The 26,135-nt window shown below is 38.7% G+C and overlaps 1 pseudogene; it reads right to left on the bottom strand.

Annotated features, from left to right (window-relative positions):
• LOC132528745 (eukaryotic translation initiation factor 2A-like) overlaps window positions 1–21,331 on the bottom strand; it is an 86,816-nt pseudogene extending 65,485 nt beyond the window's left edge.
• Between the last annotated feature and the right edge of the window lie 4,804 nt (window positions 21,332–26,135).

Here is a 26,135-nt window from a genome sequence, read left to right as displayed (position 1 = left end):
TATCTTTGTTTTTCTCTTGTTAATCTGTCTTTTGTCAGTCTCATCTATAGACTCCCCAGACAGAGAACCAAGGAGGGTAGGGGAAACAAGATTTTCTTCCTTCCTTGCGTCATGATTTTTCTTTGAGGTAACTAACATAAGTCTTTGGCTCACCCACTCTTGACCTGTTTTTTTCTGTTGGCCAAGCAGTTCCCTAATTGGCTGCCCATCTATTTCACACCTATGGAAACCCTGTCCCTCAGCCCTGGCCACAGATCCACTAGTTGCCATTCTATTGCCAGGGCTACCACCTGGCCTCTGTCATTTCAGAATCCTGCCACTCCCATGGATGCTGGGGGGTCTCTGGTCCACAGTATCCCACTCCACTGCCATGCTGACCACATGGCAGTGATGGTGAACTGGTCATCAAACAAATAGCCTCTGGGTTCCTTTACTGCTTGTGGGGCTGGAACGCTCTCTGGGTCCTCCCAGGACACAGTCAGCTGGTGCGTCCTCTGGCTCTGTGTAGCAGATCTGTTCTAACACATCTAGCTCCCAGAGCTGTCCTCTCCCTGCTCTTACTCTATCAAGGCATTGCTAGCATCTCCACAACAATACTATATAATGGAGGTTTAATTGACAAAAATTCTGTATATTCAAAGTGTACAATGTTATGTTTTAACATATATATATTGTGAAATGATGATATAATCAAGCTATAATATAATATAATATTATATTATATATTCATCACCACCCAATTAGCATTTTCTTTCTGTGTGAGAACCCTTAAGGTCTACCCTCTTAGCAAATTTCAAGAACAGAAAACAGTATTGTTAAATATAGTCACCATGCTGAACGTTAGATTCCCAGAGCTTATTCATCTTATAACTGAAACTTTGTACCCTTTGACCAGCATCTTCCATTTCCCCACCCCCAGCAACCACCATTCTATGTGGTATGTGTATATATACATATATATACACACTCAGGACAGAATATTAATCAGCCTTAAAAAGGAAGGAAATCCTGCCATTTGGATGACATGGATGAACCTGGAGGACCTTAAGCTGAGGGAATCAAGACAGACACAGAAAGACAAGCATGGCATGATCTCATTTATATGTGGAATCTAAAGAATTCAAACTCATGGAAGTCACTGTTTCTTCAAGGAGACCGACAGTGGCATATTAGCTGTTTATCCCCACAGTGCACACTGTTGAGATTAAACCTCCCTTGCAAAGCTGAGCTGAGGCTTAGGAGAGACACTATATTTAATAATATATTGGTTGTCACTACCATCATTATTTTAATGCTTTAGTGTCCTTTTAACTTTCCCATTTTTTTCCCTTTAAACTCTGTGTTCCAACGGGCGAGTCATATAATTCTCGATTGCACCTATTTTCAAGTGAGTAACACACACACATACACACACACCAAAATGTGTTTGCTTAGAATTTCCGTCTGAGTTGACATAATGCGTTGAGAATTGATTCCATGTATATAGTCACCGCGCTGTACATTACGTCCTAGAACTGATTCCTTCCTACAAGAAAGCAGCCAAGTGACCTCGATTGTAACCTGATCAACAGAGGCAGAAGACAATCTGGTTTTCTTCGCTCTCTAGGATGCGAGCCTCCCTTACAGTCCAGGTTCTGTGCTTTTAGAGAGGACTCCTTCACTCCTGCACACGTGGAGCTGTAGTTCCTGGGCTCTATTTAGGTCCCGAGAGCTATTATTACAAAAGTGAATACAGAAGAAGGAATATACATGATTGTTGAAATGTCATTGAGGGAGTAAAAACTAATCTGAAAATGGCACTTGGGTGAGAAAATGGAGACAGAAGGATGGCAGGCTCTTTAGAAATGAAGGACAATTAGTCAAGAGTGAACTGTTACGATAAAGGTGACTCCATTTGGCCAACAGAAAGATCTTTTATCCAAAAGATGGTCTTTTTCCTTCCACAAAGTGCTTTCCTATCATCCAGGCAGGACCTGTGAGTGCTGTGCATCCATTACGCAGGTCTTGCTTTTATCCCCTCTGCAATCTCCTTTGTCTGAATCGGTGGCCAGGTGGTCAGCTACCTGAAGTAAGTGGTGCTGAGGCCATTAGACTCAGACTCAAAGCCTGGGCCTCCACTGTTCCATTGTGGGAGCTTTCTTTCACTCACATGACCTTGGGCACCCAATTTACAGGACAACACGTGATTTATCTACACCTGACAAAGAGAACACAGTGGACAACAGCTCTGAGAGTGTTCTGCATGTGCTTTCAGGTAATCCTGCTGCTCCGTGGGTTTCCAATTCCTATCCTCATCCTTTCAAAAATCGAAGAAGCTGAGGATCCTTGGAAAAACAAAACGGAATTCACAAGGCAAATACAAAGATAAACCCAGAGAGCATTCATTGACCTTGTTTTCTGGAATATTAGAAACATCTAAAATTTATTATCTCTTTGCAGCTCTGCGATACACTGTTTCTCTGGATGTCTGCTACACAGGAAGCAGAAATGAGTTGTCTGCAAACATAGATAATTCATATCACATTTACTGCAGGCGTGTGGTACTATATGACCTTGCTGTAGAAGGACATGACCCCTGGCATGGGCAGCCCCAGCTCAGCCACCAGGGAGAAGTCTTTCTTCAAGTACATAGTACCCTTACCCAGTGCTTTTAGACATGCTGGCCCCCAGCCTTTGTCACAGCAAGTCCCCTCTTTGAATGCAGAAACTTTACGTTAATAACCACATGGGGCTGGATACACAGCCTTACACTTGTGGGTATGGCTTTTCTACTTTATGACCATTTTGTAAGAGTCACACTTTATTTTGCAAATGTTTATTAAATCAATCTCAACATGCCACAAGCAAATCCCATGCCTCTTGTGAAGGTAGAACCTGAGACACCAAGTAGTTTTTCTGACTCACATGAGGAAATGCCCTTGTACAGGGAATTTGTCCTGATAATAATTTATAGAACCTGTAATTCATTGCCTTTTCTTCTTCCCACCAAAGGACTCTGGCAAAGTTAATATTAAAACACACATGTGCACACACGCACACACACAAATTTGTAAGACAGAAAAGATTATTCATTATTAATAAAACCTGAAAACCAACAGTCCACGTGTTAACCTTTTTGTAAACAGCAACTGTTTCAATGCACACATTTATGCACAGTAAGTGCTTTGATTTTTGGCAAACGTTATAGAAGAGATGGGAACATAAAAGAATCAGGATAACAGGAATATAGAGACTTTTGGAGAAAAAGTGTGGTGTTTTAGTGTGCCATCCTCTTTTGCAGTAAATGTTGATGTTTGCTTAGCTGATAGTTATATTTGACTGAAACATTACCCTAAACAACTTACTTGTGTCAAGAATATTTTATAGAGGAGACTTCAAGAAGGCGGAGAGTAAGACATGGAGATCACCTTCCTCCCCACAGATACAGCAGAAGTACATATACATGTGGAACAACTCCTACAGAACACCTACTGAAAGTTGGCAGAAGACCTTAGACCTCCCAAAAGGCAAAGAAACTCCCCACGTACCTGGGTAGGGGAAAAGAAAAAAGAATAAACAGAGACAAAAGAATAGGGATGGGACATGCACCTCTGGGAGGGAGCTGTGAAGGAGGAAAGGTTTCCACACACTAGGAAGCCCCTTCGTGGGCGGAGACTGCTGGTGGCAGAGGGGGGAAGCTTCGGGGCCGTGGAGGAGACCACAGTCACAGGGGTGCGGAGGGCAAAGTGGAGAGATTCTCGCACAGAGGATCGGTGCCGACCAGCACTCACCAGCCCGAGAGGCTTGTCTGTTCACCCACTGGGGCAGGCGGTGGGTGAACAAATGCTAAAGGAACTTCTCCAGGCAGGAAACACAAGAGAAGGAAAAGACCTACAATAACAAACCCCCAAAATTAAGAAAATGGTAATAGCAACATACGTATTGATAATTACCTGAAATGTAAATAGATTAAATGCTCCAACCAAAAGACATAGACTGGCTGAATGGATACAAAAACAAGGCCCGTATATATGCTGTCAGACCTAGGGACACATACAGACTGAAAGTGAGGGGATGGAAAAAGATATTCCATGCCAATGGAAATCAGAAGCAAGCTGGAGTAGCAGTTCTCATATCAGACAAAATAGACTTAAATAAAGACTACTACAAAAGACAAAGAAGGACACTACATAATGATCAAGGGATCAATCCAAGAAAAGATATAACAATTGTAAATATTTATACACCTAACATAGGAGCACTTCAATACATAAGACAAATGCTAACAGCCATAAAAGGGGAAATTGACGATAACACAGTCATAGTAGGGGACTTTAACACCCCACTTTCACCAATGGACAGAACATCCAAAAGGAAAATAAATAAGGAAACACAAGCTTTAAATGATACATTAAACAAAATGGACTTAATTGATATTTATAGGACGTTCCATCCAAAAACAACAGAATACATTTTCTTCTCAAGTGCTCATGGAACATTCTCCAGGATAGATCATATCTTGGGTCACAAATCAAGCCTTGGTAAATTTAAGAAAATGGAAATTGTATCAAGTATCTTTTTCGAACACAATGCTTTGTGACTAGATATCAATTACAGGAAAAAATCTGTAAAAGGAACAAATATGGAGGCTAAACAATGCACTACTAAATAACCAAGAGATCACTGAAGAAATCAAAGAGGAAAGCAGAAAAGTACCTAGAAACAAATGACAGTGAAAACATGACGAGGATGCAGCAAAAGCAGTTCTAAGAAGGAAGTTTATAGCAATACAATCCTACCTGAAGAAACAAGAAAACATCTCAAATAAACAACCTAACCTTACAACTAAAGCAATTAGGGAAAGAAGAACAAAAACCCCCAAAGTTAGCAGAAGGAAAGAAATCATAAAGATCAGATCAGAAATAAATGAAAAAGGAATGAAGGAAACAATAGCAAAGATCAATAAAACTAAAAGCTGGTTCTTTGAGAAGATAAACAAAATTGATAAACCATTAGCCAGACTCATCAAGAAAAAAAGGGAGAAGACTCAAATCAAAAAAATTAGAAATGAAAAAGGAGAAGTAACAACTGACACTGCAAAAATACAAAGGATCATGAGAGATTACTGCAAGCAACTATATGCCAATAAAATGGACAACCTGGAAGAAATGGACACATTCTTAGAAAAACGCAACCTTCTGAGACTGAACCAGGAAGAAGTAGGAAGTATAAACAGACCAATCACAAGCACTGAAATTGAAAGTGTGATTAAAAATCTTCCAACAAACAAAAGCCCAGGACCAGATGGCTTCACAGGCGAATTCTATCAAACATTTAGAGAAGAGCTAACAACTATCCTTCTCATACTCTTCCAAAATCTAGCAGAGGGAGGAACACTCCAAAATTCATTCCACGAGGCCACCATCACCGTGATACCAAAACCAGACAAAGATGTCACAAAGAAAGAAAACTACAGGCCAATATCACTGATGAACATAGATGCAAAAATCCTCAACAAAATACTAGCAAACAGAATCCAACAGCACATTAAAAGGATCATACACCATGATCAAGTGGGGTTTATCCCAGGAATGCAAGCATTCTTCAATATATGCAAATCAATCAATGTGATACACCATATTAACAAAGTGAAGGAGAAAAACCGTATGAGCATCTCAATAGATGCAGAGAAAGCTTTTGACAAAATTCAACACCCATTTGTGATTAAAAACCCTCCAGAAAGTAGGCATAGAAGGAACTTTCCTCAACATAATAAAGGCCATATATGACAAACCCACAGCCAACCTTGTCCTCAGTGGTGAAAAACTGAAACCGTTTCCACTAGGATCAGGAACAAGACAAGGTTGCCCACTCTCACCATTATAATTCAACATAGTTTTGGAAGTTTTAGAACAGCAATCAGAGAAGGAAAAGAAATAAAAGGACTCCAAGTTGGAAAAGAAGTAAAGTTGTCACTGTTTACAGATGACATGATACTATACAGAGAGGATCCTAAAGATGGTACCAGAAAACTACTAGAGGTAATCAACAAATTTGGTTAAGTAGCAGTATACAAAATTAATGCACAGAAATCTCTTGCATTCCTATACACTAATGATGAAATATCTGAAAGAGAAATTAAGGAAACACTCCCATTTACCACTGCAACAAAAAGAATAAAATACCTAGGAATAAACCTATCTAAAGGAGACAAAAGACCTGTATGCAGAAAACCATAAGACACTGATGAAGGAAATTAAAAATGATATAAACAAATGGAGAGATATACCATGCTTTTGGATTGGAAGAATCAACATTGTGAAAATGACTATACTACCCAAAACTATCTACAGATTCAATGCAATCCCTATCAAACTACCACTGGCATTTTTCACAGCACTAGAACAAATAATTTCACAGTTTGTATGGAAACACAAAAGACCCCGAATAGCCAAAGCAATCTTGAGAAAGAAAAACGGAACTGGAGGAATCAGGCTCCCAAACTTCAGACTATACTACAAAGCTACAGTAATCAAGACAGTATGGTACTGGCACAAAAACAAAAATATAGATCATTGGAACAGGATTGAAAGCCCAGAGATAAACCCACGCTTATATGGTCACCTTATTTTTGATAAAGGATGCAAGAATATACAATGGAGGGCTTCTCTGGTGGCGCAGTGGTTGAGAATCTGCCTGCCAATGCAGGATACACGGGTTCGAGCCCTGGTCTGGGAAGATCCCACATGCCGCGGAGCAACTAGGCCTGTGAGCCACAATTACTGAGCCTGTGTGTCTGGAGCCTGTGCTCCACAACGAGAGGCCGCAATAGTGAGAGGCCCATGCACCGTGATGAAGAGTGGCCCCACTTGCCGCAACTAGAGAAAGCCCTCACAGAGAAACGAAGACCCAACACAGAAACGAAGACCCAACAGCCAAAAGTAAATTAATTAATTAATTAATTAAAAAAAAAAAGAATATACAATGGAGAAGACAGCCTCTTCAATAAGTGATACTGGGAAAACTGGACAGCTACATGTAAAAGAAGGAAATTAGAACACTCCCTAACACCATACACAAAAATAAACTCAAAATGGATTAAAGACCTAAATATAAGGCCAGACACTATAAAACTCTTAGCATAAAACATAGGCAGAACACTCTATGACATACATCACAGCAAGATCCTTTTTGACCCACCTCCTAGAGAAATGGAAATAAAAACACAAATAAACAAATGGGACCTAATGAAACTTAAAAGCTTTTGCACAGCAAAGGACACCATAAACAAGGTGAAAAGACAACCCTTAGAATGGGAGAAAATATTTGCAAACGAAGCAACTGACAAAAGGTTAACCTCCAAAATATACAAGCAGCTCATGCAGCTCAATATCAAAAACACAAACAACCCAATCCCAAAATGGGCAGAAGACCTAAATAGACATTTCTCCAAAGAACATATACAGATTGCCAACAAACACACGAAAGAGTGTTCAACATCACTAATCATTAGAGAAATGCAAAACAAAACTACAATGAGGTATCCCCTCACACCAGTCAGAATGGCCATCATCAAAAAATCAACAAACAATAAATGCTGGAGGTGTGGTGAAAAGGGAACTCTCTTGCACTGTTGGTGGGAATGTAAATTGATACAGCCACTATAGAGAACAGCATGGAGGTTCCTTAAAAAACTAAAAACAGAACTACCATATGACCCAGTAATCCCACTATTGGGCTCATACCCTGAGAAAACCATAATTCAAAAAGAGTCATGTACCACAATGTTCATTGCAGCTCTATTTACAATAGCCAGGACATGGAAGCAACCTAAGTGTCCATTGACAGATGAATGGATGAAGAAGATGTGGCACACATGTACAATGGAATATTACTTAGCCATAAAAAGAAACAAAATTATTTGTAGTGAGGTGGATGGACCTAGAGTCTGTCATACGGAGTGAAGTAAGTCAGAAAGGGCAAAACAAATACCGTATGCTAACACATATATATGGAATCTAAAAAAAAAGAAAAAGAAAAAGGTTCTGAAGAATCTAAAGGCAAGACAGGAATAAAGATGCAGATGTAGAGAATGGACTTGAGGACACGGGGAGGGGGAAGGGTAAGCTGGGATGAAACGAGAGAGTGGCATGGACTTATAAATACTACCAAATGTAAAATAGATAGTTAGTGGGAAGCCGCTGCATAGCACAGGGAGATCAGCTTGGTCCTTTGTGACCACCTAGAGGGGTTGGATAGGGAGGGTGGGAGGGAGACACAAGAGGGAGGAGTTATGGGGATATATGTATATGTATAGCTGATTCACTTTGTTATAAAGCAGAAACTAACACACCACTGTAAAGCGATTATACTCCAATAAAGATGTTTAAAAAATTAATTAATTAAAAATAAAGAATATACAATTTAAAAAAATCTTCAGTTAAAAAAAAGAATATTTTATAATCTGACGTAGCAAACTGGCTGATTATCCATCTACTTAAGGACATTAAATAGAGCTCAACAATATTAGAACTGGATTTTTCAAGGCTTTAAGAAATCAATTCTTCATTTTCATTTGTATAGAAGCAAGTCTCTTTTTATTCACAAACTTAGATATGTAGACACTCAGAGAATCACACCAGAGACTTAAATATAGCCAGACATTGAATTAAAGTTCAAGAGCCCTGAGCAAGATTTCAAATCCCTGGAAACTATATGGTTAAATGTAAGTGGATTTCATTCATTTAATTAGATAGTCATGCGAAATTAAAGGAGAGTTTCTGCATAAGCACGTATACTGTCCCAAGAGTTCACATGAAAGTAGGATTCTTCTGGCTTGCAAGGGAAAGTTTTCCTGACCTAAAAGTTCAAAATGAATGTCATATGGGCTTTAGAGCAACTGGTAACTAAATAGCTTTAGATCATCACTGAGGATAAATGATGGGTAGATGGAAAAATGGCTAAATAGTTTTGTATTTTTACTTCATGTTGTACATGTTAGAATCTGTTTCCTTTAAATTTCGTAAATGCTTTTTCCCCGGGGTTAATTCCATAAGAGTGATTCCCCACGTTTTCCTGTTTCACAACAAATTCTAAAATGCCTTTTTTTCTTAGAAAACCATATGTATTTCACTCATAATGTCTTCTTCTAGCTTATTTAGAAACACTCTTAAAACCGTGAAAGTTACCTTTTAAAGGAAAAATGTTGACCACTATGCATTCAACTATCCCACCCACAGGACAAAATAATAGAAACATAATATTAAGAATAAAAATGGTAAATATAAAAAATGCAAAATCCAATAACTCTGGGCAACATACAGCTGATGATTATCTCACCGACGAGGGAATCTCCCATTTTAATCTTGGCTCGTATAAGCCATCTGAGAAATGATACCTTTTAGTTATTTACTTGCTCAAAGTTTCCTGCTAGGGTCACAGCTGATAGCAAAATGTGACAAAGAATTATGACCTGTCTGGATTCTACAAAATTTTCTGGCTCAAAACATTTAACTACAAATTGATTGATGTAGAGGCTGCTTTCGTCTTTCCTCATAAGCTACAAACATTTAAACAGACATTAGTACAACTTCTTTTTAAATCATCACGCTTTCATTTTAAGAGTGAATCCAAAGCTACATTTTAATGATTATACTTTGCCCTTTTTTGGCTGTGGTATGGACTCGGGCTGAGATTCTCAGTTGAAGTCTCAATAGAAGCAAACAGGGTAATTCTATGATCACTTAAAAATGAGTGCAGTAATTCTTAGCTGATTACTTCCTACAAGCGTAACTAATCTAACGTTTCGCTTCCCACGCGATGGTGGTTACGATGCTAATTGTTAAGGCCTTATTGAAACTTCATTATTTGTCTCCGCTGAAGTCAGAAATTATCGGCCACATCGCTCCCCACTTTATTTAAGGAGGCTGAGGAGACTCTGACTCCAATGCTCTGCCCCCTCCCCTAGCTTCTCTCTATTTCTTACAGAGACTCAGACCTCAGAGTGGGAGGACAGGCGAGAGAGGATACGAGTGAAAAAAAGAAAGGAACCTTATGTCAGTTCATTAATACTACGCCTCACGCCCTTGGGTCAGAGGAGTGAGCGTTGCAAAAACAAGTAACCTTATACAAGGCTGCTTGCTTAGCAGAGCTGTTCTCTGTGCTTCTTTAAGGGAGTCCAGAGAGAAGTGCAGGTACACGAGGCAGAATCAAGACCCAGAAGTTCTCAGTCCCTGCTTGTTTTCCCGCAGGAGAGAGAAGAAAACGTGGATCCAGCGTGACTGCATCGTGAGCACGATCGCCCGGCTCCTCTCTCTCCCGGCAGAGACATCAACCGCCTTCCCCACTCACTTGCACACGTTGTTACAATATATTTCCGCAGCCTTGACTGTGTCTAGTCTGAGAGCTTCTAATCGCGGTATCGAGCTTCTTCATTGATGGACAATTTTCAGGAGAAGAAAATGACTACAATTTCTTTTTGTGGAAACTCTCCCCATTCCATCTCATTATTCCTTATCACATTCCTCTGCATCCTCATCTATCTCCCTTTTCAGGGTTTACACCCAGCAGATTTTTGCAGACATTTATTCTGTCTTTCCCCAGTCGTCATTGAGGACATTTATTCATATTGCAGTCACTTAACGTGTCTTCATAAATCAATGCAAACAGCCCCTTCATCATTTTCATTGCTTTTCCCTAAACTGCTGTCAGGTTTTTCCATGTCTTGCACACACAATTAGGAATCCAAAGGCCAAATAAATACTCTAATAGACGGGCAGGCTGGCTTCTTTGGGAAGCTGCTTCCATTCTTCCTAGCTCAAATTGATGGTCTTATGGTTGCAGTTTTAAATTTCATGAACTCCCTAAAAAGAATCTACCATCTTGCCACATGGGAGACTTCTAATTCCCACAATCACATGGTTGGTTAGACAGGCAAGAGTTCTTATTCGCAGTGTAGAGACAGAGGTCTCAAGTATCAGCCGACACTTGTGTATTATGGCAGATGCATCTGTTGGAGACAATTTCTATGAAACTTGAGTTCATTTCGATTTATTAAAATGTATACATTAGTGCTTTTGTGGTCAATTGGATCATTTGAAGATATCTAGGTAAATTTAACAGAACCAAAATATTATGAAAATGACAAGTTTTTATATTACTTTCTTGGAGCCTGTAATATTTATTTATCACAGCTTTCTCACCGTTTCTTGACGTGTGCTATTCCTTTTGTTCTGAAGCACATTTTAACCCTTAAAGGTCTTGTCCCCACCTGCTGTAGAATGTTTCTGTCTCTCAAAATTCATGTGTTAAAACCTAACCCCCAAGGTGATGGTACTAGGAGGTGAGGTCTTTGAGGGGTGAGGGCCTTCACCAGAACCCAAGAATGCGGGTGCCCTGATCTAGGACTCCCAGCCTCCAGAACTGTAAGAAATAAATGTCTGCTGTTGATAAGACACCCAGTCTATGGTACTTTGCCTGAGCTGACTAAGATGCAACCCCACACCGTTCCCATCCCCAGGCTCGCGCGCACACACACACACACACACACACACACAGCCTGAAATATATCACACCCCAGTTTAGGATGCATTTGGCAGCACTGGAGAGACTGACCCCTCACTAAGTGGGCGAAGACTTGGGTTTGAGTCTCAGCTTTGCCACCCATCCCACCGTGCCAACACTCATTCTTAAACATGAGAGTCAGACTGAGGCATTATCGTCCAAGGATCTTGATTCCATTCCAAAACCTGAACTATGGAGAGAGCCCACTAGCACAGAACCAGAAATGACAAGCAAGTTGGGGACCCAGTGAAACTTCCCCCAGCTGATATGAACAATATGACATTATTATTGATCAGGCCCAAACATCCTTACTTTTCTTACTTGGAAAATGCTCTTCAACTGAATGTGTATGTATCCAGAGAGCATTTATCTTTCCCTTAACTCTAAGGTTGAGCTGCCCTCAGGTAAGGATATTGACCTGTTCCTGGACATTCTGATGGCCCTTCAGGCTCAGGCTGGACAGGTCCTGGATGGTCAAAAGAGGCAGTCCAAAAAAAAAGCCCTGTGTTTATTTACCTTGAATAATACCAATGGCTATCGATCTTCTAAACAATGACAAAAATACCTGTCTCAGAGAGAAAAATTATTTTCTACATATTTGTGATGCAGAAAAAGCCAACCTATTTGACATTTCCATTCAAAAGTATCATAAGTATATTTTAATTCCTCTAGGATGAAACATTTTCAAACTAATATATAAATGCTAAATTTATCTACTGAAATTTTAGCTCAATATAGTTACTCTATACAAATAACTCTACTTCTTCAAAATGGGGACCTAAAACTCCCTCTAGTGAAATGTTAGTTGTTCTGAAATGTCTCAAATTTAAAATTTTTAATCCACAGTTTCAGATGTGATGAAAATTCCACATTGATATTTTGACAAATTCATTTATGTTAAGTTAGAATTCAATTTTATTTTCTCTTTAAGAAAATACAAACAATAACTTAAAACCCCTTTTATTTAAAAGTTGTGTGTGTGTTTGTGTGTGTGTGCTTATGTAGGAAGGAAGGTCATAGAAGGAATTTAAAAATATGTAATATTTACACTACAAGTTTAGGGTGTTTAAAAGTTATTAAAACATCAACTTAGGCAAGGACATATTAGCTAAAATAAAATAAAATAAATAAAATACTAGTAGCTAATTCCTATTAAGCCCCAGGCATGGTTCTAAGTTTGTGATAGGGTAGCCACTAGCCATGTTTGGCTACAGAGGAGTTGAAATGTGTCTAGTTCAAACTGAAATGTGTTGTAAAATACACACTGGATTTGGAAAACATTGTATGAAAAACACAGAATGTAAAATATAGCAATAATTTTAATTTTCATTATGTGTTGAATGGTAGCATATATTGAGTTAAGCAAAGCAAACGTTAAAATTAATTTCACCTGGATGTCTTTTTCTCTGCTCTTAAAAAGGTTCCTACAAAGTTTAAATTTCGTATGTGGCTGTCATTTCTATCGTCAGTGCTGTCTGCTGCCGTGTTTTCCTCATTGTCTCAGACCTGATGACGATCTCATGAGGGAGGTGCCATCATTGCCTCATTTTACAGATGGTCAAGTTGTGGACACGGGGAGTGAGGGACCCGGCTAAGGTCACCCCTGTCCTGAGGACTGGCATCCAGTCATCTATTGGTTTCCAACACTAAAAGTTCGGAAAGAAATGCAAATGTGCTATAATCAACACTCATTCCTTTAATCATATAATTATTTATAGCAGCGTATTACTGATCTTAGAATAATTGCAGTGTGTTTGCTGAACTCTGATCAGACAAAATGGACTTAGTCATGCTTTGCATTAAATATTGGTGTGTTTTATATCCTAAATCCAATGGCAACACTTTACACTGGCGATACCGTTACAAATTTAATTCCATCCACCCAACTGAATCCTTAAAAGCAGCTCCCACTCTCCCCCAGATTAACCCACCAACGTCTAACCAGTAAGCTTACTTGGGCTGCATCTCACCTCAACTGAAGGCTAATGGGGCTTTCAAATGCTCCCTCCTTTCCCCTAATCAAAATCAGAGATTAACTTTCCAAATATCTACTAATGAGGAAAATCGGCAGCTTGGTTTCTACTTGTGTTTTGACACATGCCTGCAAAGATGCACATGCCGATCCCACTAAATTCACAGCTTTCAGGGTCCTGAATTTTTTTTCTTTTTAGTTTCACTTCATCTCCTAGGAATTTGGTCCTCTGAGGAATGTTTAAGGTGGTTCTCGACAGGGAAAGAAGATAGAAAACTGGAACATTTAGTGCAGCACAGACGGGGAGATTCCCATAAAACCCATTCATTCCAGCAAGTTCCTCTGATCCTGGCCTGATGGGCTTTAGTGTTGCGACTTATGCAATTGCTTTCAGTGTGTTCCAAAGGTTTTTAGACACATCTGCATACACTAACCATCTTCTCTGACCATTAAGCCATCAAAGGTCCACAAGATCCTAGAGTCTGGTTGGTCAAGGCCCGGCCATCAGCTAAGGGCAATCCCTACATCAGCAGCTCCACCCTTCATCCTGGTCCATAGGCTAGAAATCTGGAAGCATCCTAGACCTGAAATCATCCTTTCCCTTGCACACCACATGTACAAAACCTCTCTGGATTTACTTCTCCTACGCATTTCTCAAATCTGTCAACTTTTCTCCATTCCCTCCACTGCTCCCTGAGTTTGAACTGTTAATATCTCCACCTTAGGTTATAGGTTTCACCCTCTTAATTCATTACCTTCTCCAAAACATTCATCACTCTTCAATCAGAGCATCTATCCAAAAGGCAAGTTTGAGACACTCCAGTCCACCACTAATAGACTTTGATGGCCAGTCATTACTCTTAGAGAAAAATAAAGCAAAATTCCCAACTCTGGCCCCTGTTTGCCCTTTAGCTCCATCTGGTATCTCTGCCCCCTCACCCCTGCACTACAGCAGTGCTGAGCCTCTTAGGGTTTAGAGCACACCAGGCTCGCTTCTGCCATGAGGCCATCGTCTCTCTGCAGTTGCCATCCTAAAACTCTTAGCTATTTATTACCCTTTTTTCCATGAGACTTTAAGGCAGATCTATATCCAGGGAAGCTTTTCCTGTCTTGTGAAGTTTTCTTCATTACTGTACAATTTCATATAACAATTGTTCTTTCCCTTCCAAGCATTATGCACCCTTGACAGAAACTATATGATTAATGTCAATCTTCTCTATTAGAATGTATTCTTCATAAGAGCAGGTAACAAGTCTGCCCTTGTAAAATAAGTGTAACTGTTGCATTTCTTTCTTCTCCAAAATTCTATGTTTCTACCTTAACCAAATGTTTAAACACCCATGATGTCTACAGTATACCTCCCTAAAGACAAAATAAAGAAGAATAATTATTGGTCATGAGTGGTACCAGTAGACGGATTTCTCTTACACTCATGGAACTTGAGTGTAGTGGAAATTGAAAGCATGAATACTTGCACAATGTTTCTTAGATGTCATTTAAAATTCAGTTGTCTGATCTAGCTTCCTAATCAAATTTTTATTTTTGAAAATTAAATTTTGTTGTTGTTCTGGTTTCCATAGCTTTCTAATGGGGTTCTCAGTAGACTGCATACAATATAAATGTGGTTACAATAACTCGTACAATTTATGTTACATGCATTTGGTCCTCTGCCTTCGCCTCAAGACACCCAATTGGCAAATCCCACACCTTTTCAAGGCTTTGCTCAAATCTCACCTTCTCAATAAGACCATTCTCTTCAACATCATAACTACCATAGAAATACTAATCTCCCTATCATGCTTTACTAGTTTTTCTTTAACTTATAATATAGTACATAATTTACTCATTTTCATATTTATTATTTATCATCTGTCTCCCTCAGCTATATCTTTGTATTTTGTTTAACGATAAATCCAGACACTGAAACAGTGCCTTGTGCATAACTGGTGCTTAATAAATATGTATTAAGTGAATGATGACTCCTTTTCAAAGATGTCTACAATTAATATCTAAAATAAAACTATTTTTTTAAACATGCATTCTCCCCTCCTAATTTATTCCAAACATTCCCTGAAACTCATCCAACTTTTGTTATTTAAATCAAGCCACACTAATGGATCAATTTTTTTAAATGTTAACCACGTATCTATAAAGCAGGCACCAGCTCTCATAGGCTGCTTTCCTTAATCAGTAGCTTCTCTTTCATTAGGATTGAAACTTCGAGCCCACCCTGAAGGATGCTTCTCTTTTATATGCTTGTGTAGAAAGTCGCATACACTTGCTTGGCTAACATTTAGTGGCACACTTGTTGACTAAAGGAACAAGAGCAACCACAAAAAAAAGCTTCCCAAACAAACCGTGATGGTCTTTGCATGTCTCATTAGAGACTATCTAACCCAGCCTATATTAGCAGCTGGGGCTACTATCACACACCACAGACTGGATGGCTTAAAGCAACAGAAATTTATTTCTTACAGTTCTGGAAGCTGATGTCCAAGATAAGGTGTGGGCACTAATCCTACCCTGAGGGCCCCACACTCATTAATCTCATCTAACTCCTCCTAAAGTCCCTACCTTAAAATACCATCACATTGAGGGTTAGGTCTTCAACATATGAATTTTGGGAGGATACATTCAGTCCATAATACAGTCGAATGTTGTTCTTAGCATCTGCTTTTCTGATAGCTTTGCTAACTTGTTCTAAGTTTTCTGTATTCCTTTATAAATAACTAAGCAATATATACTACTGGTGAAGAAGTTGAGATGTAGTCAGAGAGTCAGAAAAACTGAGATGAAGTCTGAAACCTGCACCCGAAATTGCCAATTTTGCAGTTTTGCTTTTGAGTAGAAAAACTGAACGTGAATCTTGGGTCACCAAGGTGTTGACTCAGTCATGTAGCTTGTACTCCTGCTTTGTACTTAAAGCCACACATCTAATCCTACAGTTAACATTCTCAACTTCCTCCCAGACACTAATGCAGGGTCATGAATAATTCATTTTCCCACGTTGGCCTCTATGGGATCTCCATGTGTAAGCCCTCAGTGTCACTACTTTGAACCAAAGAAAGCAAGGTCCTCACAGACCCCTAAGCTGAGAAAGCTTCCAAGGGTCATCTAGGTAAGGCTACAGACAGCCTTGTGGCTGGCACGTGGTAGATCCTAAACACATATTTGAATGAATAAAATAATTATTTTCACCATGCCTGTGCAAACTGTTTCTAAACGTTTCAGTTACCAGGTGGCTGAGAGACTTGATGCTGGTCCTAAAAAGGAATAGAAATTTACTGGAAAAAGCATTGCTTCTCTTGCTTTGCCCATATAATGTGGAGACGAGGCTGGCAAAGTTCTCCACCTCTTCCTGCTTTGAACACAGAGGTGATGCCTGAAGGTGTCACAGCTCTGATGGGACCAGGAAGTAGTGACATCCAGAGAGCTGAGGGTGTCACCAAGACGTGGGATTTCACATCGTTGAGCTGCTGGGTCAGTGGTGACCATCACATCCTCTCAGCTTCTTGTGAGCTGCTCTTAGGAAGAAATTCACTCATAGTGATAGTTTTTTATTCAGATCTAAAACCGTATAAGGAAAAAGCTGGTATAATTTAAAACCTTCTTAGTAACCTTGTTTACAAACAATATTACAAGAAATGTATAAAAAAATCAATTGATACTCTGAAGTGACTGCTGGAGGAAAAAAATAGATAATCAAATACAAAGGGACAGTATGGAAATTTTAATAGACACAGTAGCAATCTATTTTTAATGACTCTGTCACATCTAAAGTGATTTATCATTTGTTGGCAAAGCAAGGCTGAGGTTTATCACAAAGTTAATTCATGTGTGAATCATTAATTATTAGCAGTGATTAATTCTCTATAAAAACTTTTCCTGCTTGCCTAAATGAGTATGTCCATCCTGATCCTTACGCAGCCCTTGCTTTTTTTGACCTGATATTTAAAGAAATAGTTAACCTTAAAGTCGTGTGACAGCCCTGTGCTATGTTCTGAATTATGGCCAAAGGGGCATGGCCACAAATTGTTAGAATGGCTGTGATTCATTTGAAGTCGTTTTATTGGAGAAATTATAGGTGGAAATCTCTGTAATGGAATAGTTCAGGCTCCCATCAAAGCAACTTTCTAAAACTAGGTTTGAAAACTAGAATCAAGGTCAGAGTGACAAGATGACCTTGCACTTTATAGCACAAACTCCAAATAGGAGCCAAGCCATTAAAAACGTGAGTGATGAGAGTGGCTGCATTCTTTTTGGCCCGTGGGCAAATACAAGTTTCAAAATGCCTGTACTGTAGATTTCCTACGTTCTAGCTTCCCCAATACTGTTGCTCGGGTCTACATAAAGATACATAAATACAAATAAGTGAAATATAGATTTTTAATGTTAGCCCGGACCATCTTGATTGTGGAATATCTGGATTGCTAAGTTGGAAATGGAAGAAAAAATTTCTGCTCCTTTGAGAACCATTTTCCTTTGACAATAATTCAAGCCAGCATCTTCTAAATGACTTACAAGGATATACATGGTAGGAAGGCCACCCTGAGGAGGTAAAATAAATACTGGCCTTGCAGGATCTGGGAGTAAACTGCTACCATTGCTATTGGCTGTTTGGTGTTTGACATCCCTGAACCTATTTGCTATTCCAGGAGGTAGCGAAACTCAGTGGAGTAGAATTTAAGCTTTAGATCAGACATCCCTGCTTCCCTGCTGAGGAGCTCTGTGTCAGTGGCAATTTCACTTAATGTGCTAATCTTCCAGCTCATCTGTGAAATGGGGATATTGACACTTGTCAGAGTGTTGATGTGATGGGTGAACCGGACGTTGCACAGAGAGCACGTACCATGGTGAGTAAGAAAGGGCCCACGAGAGTGATTGAAATGAAAGTGAATACAATTATACTGTGTGAGTATAGAATTATACTATTATAATTATGGCAACTTATATATTATAGTATATTTATATACAGTTGATCCTCGAACAACTTGAGTGTTGGGGCACTGATTCTCCACACAATCGGATACCCGCATATACTCTCCACATCCCTGGCTCCTCTGCATCCCTGGTTCTGCATCTGCAGATTCAACCAACCGCGGATCGCATAGCACTGCAAGATTTACTATGGAAACAAGTCCCCGTGTGAGCAGACCGGAGCAGTTCACACTGTTCTGCAGTGTAACTACAATATTAGAATACAGTACGTTACTGTCCAACTGAAATTTGAGGTCTCTAGTTCTTAGTCCTACATTTATTTTTCCTGGGGGCACTAAGTCACTATCACATGCCCTGAGAGGAACTTCATAAACACCTTGAGACCTGGTCACTGTCCTCAAGATGCCTAATTGTCATGTCAGCAGCGAGAACAAAGAGCTGTGGATAAATAATTTGGACCCTTTCTGAAGGAGAAGATGAGAGAGGCTGGTGGTCAGGTGAGATGTGTGGGTGGCATTTCCATTGCCCAGCAGCTCGGGAGATGAGGCGGAAGTGAGGCTCAGAGGTCTGTGGGGGGAGACGTGGTGCAGGAGGCTGAGCAGGTAAACTGTGACCAGCACAGGTGCAAAACTGGAAAGTGTAGGCTGGAGTAAGAGGCCCATGAGTCTTGCCATTGAAAATTCTATTCTGTGAGGCTTTCTTGCCTCAGTCATAAAAGAACTGAAGAGCAAATGTCACTATAGTCCCAGCACGTAATAGAAAGAAAGCAATCTGGTGGTAAGTGGCTGCTGGCATTTGTTTAGCTGCTTAATGATGCAGTCAAGGATCCAGACTCTTTATATCTTCTTCACTACCATCCTCTGCATATCGGCTTTTCATTCTCATGCTTATTGTATGGTCACATGAAGGCTGCCACAAATCCAAGCATTATATGTGCACTCAAGGAAAGAATAAAAGGGAAAGTTTCGATTTAAAAAAAGAGAGAGAGAGAGAGAAAGAAAGAAAGCAGACTCCTGGATTAGGCAGATCTGGTTGAAAACCTAGTACTACTTCCTATTGGCTGTGTTTTGATAGACCAATAATTTGGACTCTCCAGTCTGCAGTTTCCTCATCTGCAAAAAGAGGAGTACCCTAGAATTATAATGATAATTAAATGAATTAGTAGATGTAAAGAATTGAGCAGAATGCAGTAATGTGTAACACAAGTTCACTAAACATTAGTTTCAGTTTAGTCCATGTATCAGGATTATACCTCATTCAATTGCAATGCAAATCTAATATCTGGAATGGGATATAAACCACGGCTCTGCAAACAGTGAATTAAGGAACTTTTGTTCAGGTTCAATATAGCACATGTCTATCAGTATGAATTCTAGGAAAGGTCTAATGAGATGACTATATGTTAAAAGTATCCCTTACTCTATTTCTGCCTGATCGGATTAATTAGTATCTGAGCACTGGTGCTCAAAGTAAATTGAAATACCTTAAAAGTAACCACTTAATCACTCAACTTTGCTTTTGTTATTGGTTGGGGGAAGGGGGGATACTGGGAATGCAAAGCCACTGAGTATTAAGTGACCTCACTGAAATATCACCAACACAATATCTTCTGAAGTGAAAGAAAATTATTACGTGTTTCTGAAGAGGTTTCTATGAAAGGAGTTATCCTTATGTTTAGCAGTTTTATAGCAAAACTCCTTTGTATTAATTTTTGCCAGGCAAATGGTTATGTTCAACCCTTTAAGAAAATTAAACGGTAGAAGAAAATCAGCCTATCTATACAAAATTCTTATTAATTTCTCTAGTCAGGTGAAAGTTTATTAGTAATTTTTTAAAATAAGGAATCTTTTTTTATAATGTAACCATCTATGTATGTCTTCTCAAATTACCTGAAAAATGTAATATAGCAAAAAAAAAAATACAATGATCCGTGCTTTTTAAAAATTTAACGTATGAAATTTAAGTGGCAAATAGAGACTCCTGAAATAATGAGTAGGACCATATATACTTGGAACTCTGGAGAAGGAGTTTGGGAAGAAAACATGCCTGTGATGCCAATTAGGTTTTTGAAAAATGAAAGCAATTTCAAAAAGAGCAACTTGGTATCATATATGTTGGCTGTAGTTAGCATCCATCAGAAATAAAATAAAAATAAAGACAGCAAATTATCATTTGGGTGGGCAAAGGTCAGCACAGCCACATGAAGCACAGTTTACCGGCAGCTCAAGCTAGACATTTTGATGTGCCTCCCGAACCTGACTAGCTCATGGGTACAGAGCAAGATTCATTTAAGTCATTACTTTTGAAGCAACGGGTGGAGTGGAGCCAAAACGACCCTTGGTAAGTAATACAATAAATTTGTGTTACTTCAGAAAATCTTTGAAGGGAGAGTTTTAAAAATTATTATTAAAATGTTACTTAAATGCTTAGGCTAAAAGCTATCATCTTTACTTGAATTTGTCAACTTAGCAGAAAAATAAAATGTCATTTTATCGAGAGAGAGAGAGACAGAGATAGACACGGACAGAAAGATGAAGAGAGAGAAAAAGAAGAAGAAGAAGAAAGAGAAGGGGGGGAGGGGGAAGGGGAACGGGAGGGGGAAGAGGGAACAGCAGGGAGAGAATGACAGGCTGAGGAGAAACAGTCAAGCTTGTTCTCTTGCATTTCTGCCACTGCCCTGCAAAGATTCTCATGAGACTAGCTTACTGACTCCAGAAGAAAAATGAGAGACACCTGGAAGGGAGCTAGAACACCGCAGTCCAGCCCAACCTTGACCAGTCCATCTGCAGCTAAGTACCAGATGCGTGATAGAGCCCGGTCAAGACCAGCAGCTCCACCTGGCCAAGCCTGGCGTGTCTTCCGAGCCTTGGCTATAACCATGCATGACTGTTGTAAGCAGTTAAATTTAGGGATGGTTTCTTAAATGACATTTTATGGCAATAGCTAACTGACACATAGGCAAAAATCCATGTGATTAATTAATATTTTGGATGCATCTGTAAGTTGCATAAGATAAATGCATAAATAAAATGCATTTATTTAATTTGAAAATTGAGATGAATATATAATAACATTTGAGAAGTAAACAGTATATATAATATATATTTAAACATCTGGTATAACATATAAAAGTTATAAAGTATTTCAAAATAACAAGGTAATTTTATTTTGATGTTCTAAAATACATATATATCGTATATATATAAGAAGATATATATACATATATATAAAAGGTGAAATTATTAAATGTGTTCAACACCAATAAAAATCATTAAAATAGAGCTCCTTGATCAGTATCACATCATCATTTTCTTAAAAAATGGTGTATTGCCTACAAAAAAAAGCACAAAAATTAAAAATTTTTAATTTGTCTTAAACACTTTTATTTCCTATGAGGATACCAACATGGTATCCTTGAATATAATTTATTAAAAATTCCATTCCTGGAGCTATTCAATAATTTATATAGATGCATGATGGAATGTTACATTTGATGATATATTGAATAATTTCTTTCTTGCTTAATTATTAAAATCTGCATTGTGGTTTATAAGCTTACTAGGTAAAATATATCATAATCAATGATCCAGCTAGATTAGCTGATATACCTTCTAGTTCTAACACTCTAAAATTTATTCAGCGATTTCAAATACTTTTTTTTTTAGATTGACCATGAGAAATGACCTCTGTTCTTCCATGGAGAAGGCATTCATCCACCTCATGCTAGAAGTAAGAGGACTGGAGAGGAAGGAATTTCGAGACACTGAGTTGACTCTTACAAAATGTACATATTTATATTCCCCTGCACTATCAATTTGGATTATCTTACGATAAAGCATATAATAGACATGCCATCCATTTTCAAACAGTGGCCCAGGGAGTTCTTATTTTAAGACAAAATTGTCATCTATACAAACTGGTATAAAAGACCCAAAAGAAACGTTATTAAATAAATTATTCAAGCAGGTATTATAGAAATAATTACTGACATCTGCATTTTTAAGATCTTCAATTCTTTATTAAAATGAAAAGTTCTCTTAACCTAGAAGAGATTTTTTTGCAAACATATCAATAAATAACATTATTATTCATTAATTCCCTCTTGGAATCTAAATGCTGGTCTCACAGCACCTTTGGAGAGTTCAAGGAAACTGTTCAAACTTTTCAGATTACAGGATTCCTTAAAAGTCATGATGTGATCACCTAGGAACTGATGTGTACAAATGAAAGTGCCTGGGGGTATATACGGAAAAATTGAGAAAAAAAATCATAGCAACTGAGGACTTCCACTTCCAGCCAAGATGGAGTAACAGGGACTAGATTGACCCTCCCTCTTGAAGCAATTTTAAAAATAGGCAAAACATGAGAAGCAACAGTTTTTAAGAACAGGGCAGGAGGCATCACGGTAGAGCTATCCTAAAGAGAAAGGAAGAAGATGAGGTAAGCTCCGGGATTGCTGTCCTTTATTGCTTAGAGACAGTTACCAGACTGAAGCTCGAGATGGGAAGGCAGAGGGATGCGACCTACTGCCCGAGTTAAGGAAACAAAACCTGGAGAGGCCAAGGCAGCTCAAGTACACAGGACTGAGCACCAGAGGACAGGTGGACAGAGAGACAGCTCTGGTGCTTTGCAGAGGGTCCATCCTGAACTTCCGCTGAGTATTATCATCAGTGCAAGTGGTGAGGAAAGGACTCATGGCTGGGGAAAGAACCACCTGCGAGGTCTAGAAAAAGCAATCTCTGAAAACACACAGAGTCAGAAATATTTCCTATTCCCCAAAACCAAAGTAGAAAATCTTATTATTCACAAGGCTTTGGGTAGAATAATCATCAGGGTTTTCCCGCAAGGAGTGGGAGAAAATTAGACCTAGAAAAAAAATGCTACACTGGTCCTACCTAACAAGGATCAAAAGTGAGATTCCAAAAGATTGAACTATGACCAAGTAATGAAATTGCATCTTGGGACACAGCTCAAAAATATTTACAGGAATACAAAAATTATTCATGACCAAGGCACTACTGAGTCAAAGACAGCTGAAATGGCTATAATTTCAAGCAACATATATTTCAGAGCAAAGAATATTCTCAGGGATAAAGATGGTCATTTAACAATAAAGGATGGTTCAGTGCATCATCATTCTGGCTTCATCTGCTAATCAGTAAGGGTTAAATAAATATTAAATAAGTATAATGAAGATCAAAGTTTTCTTTACCATTCTGGGCACTCTCTAAAGAGCAGCAGTGGGCATGCATTTGTGTTCTTGCAAGCCTACCATATATCCTTCCTTCAGTTTCACTTTGGGAAATGTCCTTTCCTCCATTCTGTGCAGTCTTGTAGACTGTGACTCAACATGTATACTAAACGACAATCCGATTGTTTTCCAAGGAATTAGAATCCTATGAAGGGACAGGAAGGGGGATACATACAGACCGATACATATCAATGCCCCAGGAAGACTGCCCATTAGTTCTGGTTGACCTGGTTCTGATTCTTACAGGTTATTCAGGTTTGTCTCCAGTTTGATGAGCTACATAAGCTGACATCTGTCTATCTCTCAAAACTTAAGTATAATGTTTTCTCAGTTTCTCATTAAACTCCAGTCATCCCAGCCTCCTCTCTCTTCATTAAATGTTCCAAGTTCTTTCCCTCCAAGGCCTTTACCATGTCACTCCTTCTGGTGAGCAATTCCTGCAGTCCTACCTATAACTGGTTCCTTCTCACCTTTTGTAAAGTAGCTCAAATATTACTTCTTCAGAGAGGTCTCTTTTTATACTATCTAGAGCCACCATCACTCTGTTATTCTCTATGACATAGGGTCAGCACATTATGGCCCTCAGGCTAAATTGCACTCACTGCCTGTTTTCGTAAACAAAATTTTCTTGGAATGCAGCCACACTCATTTTTTAATATTGCCTACGGCTACTTTCACCCTGCAATGACCAAGTGGAGTAGCAGACACAGTGAGAATATGTCTTGCAACGCCTAGAATCTTTGCTACCTGGCCCTTTAAAGAAAAAGTTTGCTGACCCTGCTTCATAATATGATTGTTTATTTCCTTATACATCTTATCACCATCTGCAATTATCTTGATCATATTTTAGTTGATTCATATCTGCCTCTACTCAACACTGTAGGAGTGAGGAAAGTAGGTGGCTTGCCTGCTTTTAATCCAATGCCTGCTGAGAGCAGAACTCAACAAATATTTGTGGAATAGATGAGTGAATAAAATGGGTATATCTCATCAACAAGTACTCAACAAGTACTAGCCACGCCACCTCTAGTATTCAATATACATGACAGTGAAGTGTTCTTCTCACATTCTTCTCTAAGGCCAACCTGCTAAGGCCATCTACTTTAAATGTATGCCATGAGAATTAAATTCAGCACCTGTTCTTGTTTTCCAGCTATAGTTTATGCATCAGGAATGAACTCACCCTCGGTTCAGTGGATCGCACTAGGAGTGGGCATCCAACAAGCAGACCAGCCGGAACGCTATGACCATGGGTAGAAAGATGAACTGGACCACACGATTCATTAGCTATGTTTTTCAAGACTGAAATTGGAAATGTAGCTCAGGAGTTGGATTTGTCTCTGTTGAGAGATGCCTGAATGAGACTGAATTTCTCAGTCTTCAGGCATTCTTACATTAAACCCACTTTGTACTTGGGTTAGTGTGAGTTATATCTGTTATGTGCATCCAAAGCAAAAAATATAACATCTAAGTTAGAACGAGCAAAAATTACATAAATAAATAAACATACAGTAACTCTCTCACAGAAGAACAGAATATGTGCTTTAAGATTTAACTAAAGCATCCCTCGAAGACACGTGGGGCAAGTGTGGGCAACCCCGGGCAACAGTAAACTACTGTCCAGTTCAACATGCCCTTACGAAGAACAGACTGTCTTTCTGAAGTGATTGGTACTAATCAATTTCTTAAAGGTACAATGCCTTGTCACTGATGTGACTCATGACAGGAAAATCTCCTGGGCATGCTTAGAGTAGTGTTTTTGTTTCATCACACAGAAATAAAATTACCTGACCATCTTATCTCTTTTCAGGAAAGAAGTAAAAAGAAGTGTGGTTTTGTTACTTTATTTTTCTGGGAGTTGCCTTTACTACTGTTAATGTCAAAGATTAAATGAGTATGACCATAAAATAAAATTCACTCAATAAAAATATATTAATTAAGCACTCAATTTGTGTCCCATTTTCTTCTTGTCTCCAGAGATTTATCAGTTAATAACACTTTGAAAAATATATGTGATCATGGGTGTTAAATGGGGTCATATACAATTCATATATGGGAACATTAAGAGACACTTAGATATTCTGGAAAGATATAAATTACAAAACACCTAAAGTTAACAATAAATTGCCATTTATCCCTGACCATGAATGCTAGATATCCTGGAAAACAATTAAGAGAAGAAATTTGTCACATCTTATTCAAACTAAAAATAAGCCAAAACGAAATTCTGTTCTATTTCCCACTCTCTATTACTAAGAAAATATCTTCTAAATATTTTATATATTATCCTGTGAGAGAACAGAATTTTGTCACTGTTACATTAACAATGTTTTCCATTTTCTAAGTTTTCTCATTGCATACAGTTTGCTTTTATTTCAGATTTTTTCTTCATATCAAATATATGGCTCTGTGTTTTTTCCTAGTTATTTTAGA

The sequence above is a fragment of the Lagenorhynchus albirostris genome, chromosome 1 (assembly GCF_949774975.1).
Source record: "Lagenorhynchus albirostris chromosome 1, mLagAlb1.1, whole genome shotgun sequence".
Taxonomy (NCBI): Eukaryota; Metazoa; Chordata; class Mammalia; order Artiodactyla; family Delphinidae; genus Lagenorhynchus; species Lagenorhynchus albirostris.
The sequence above is the reverse complement of the archived record's forward strand: the minus strand, read 5'-3'. Positions and strand labels throughout refer to the sequence as shown.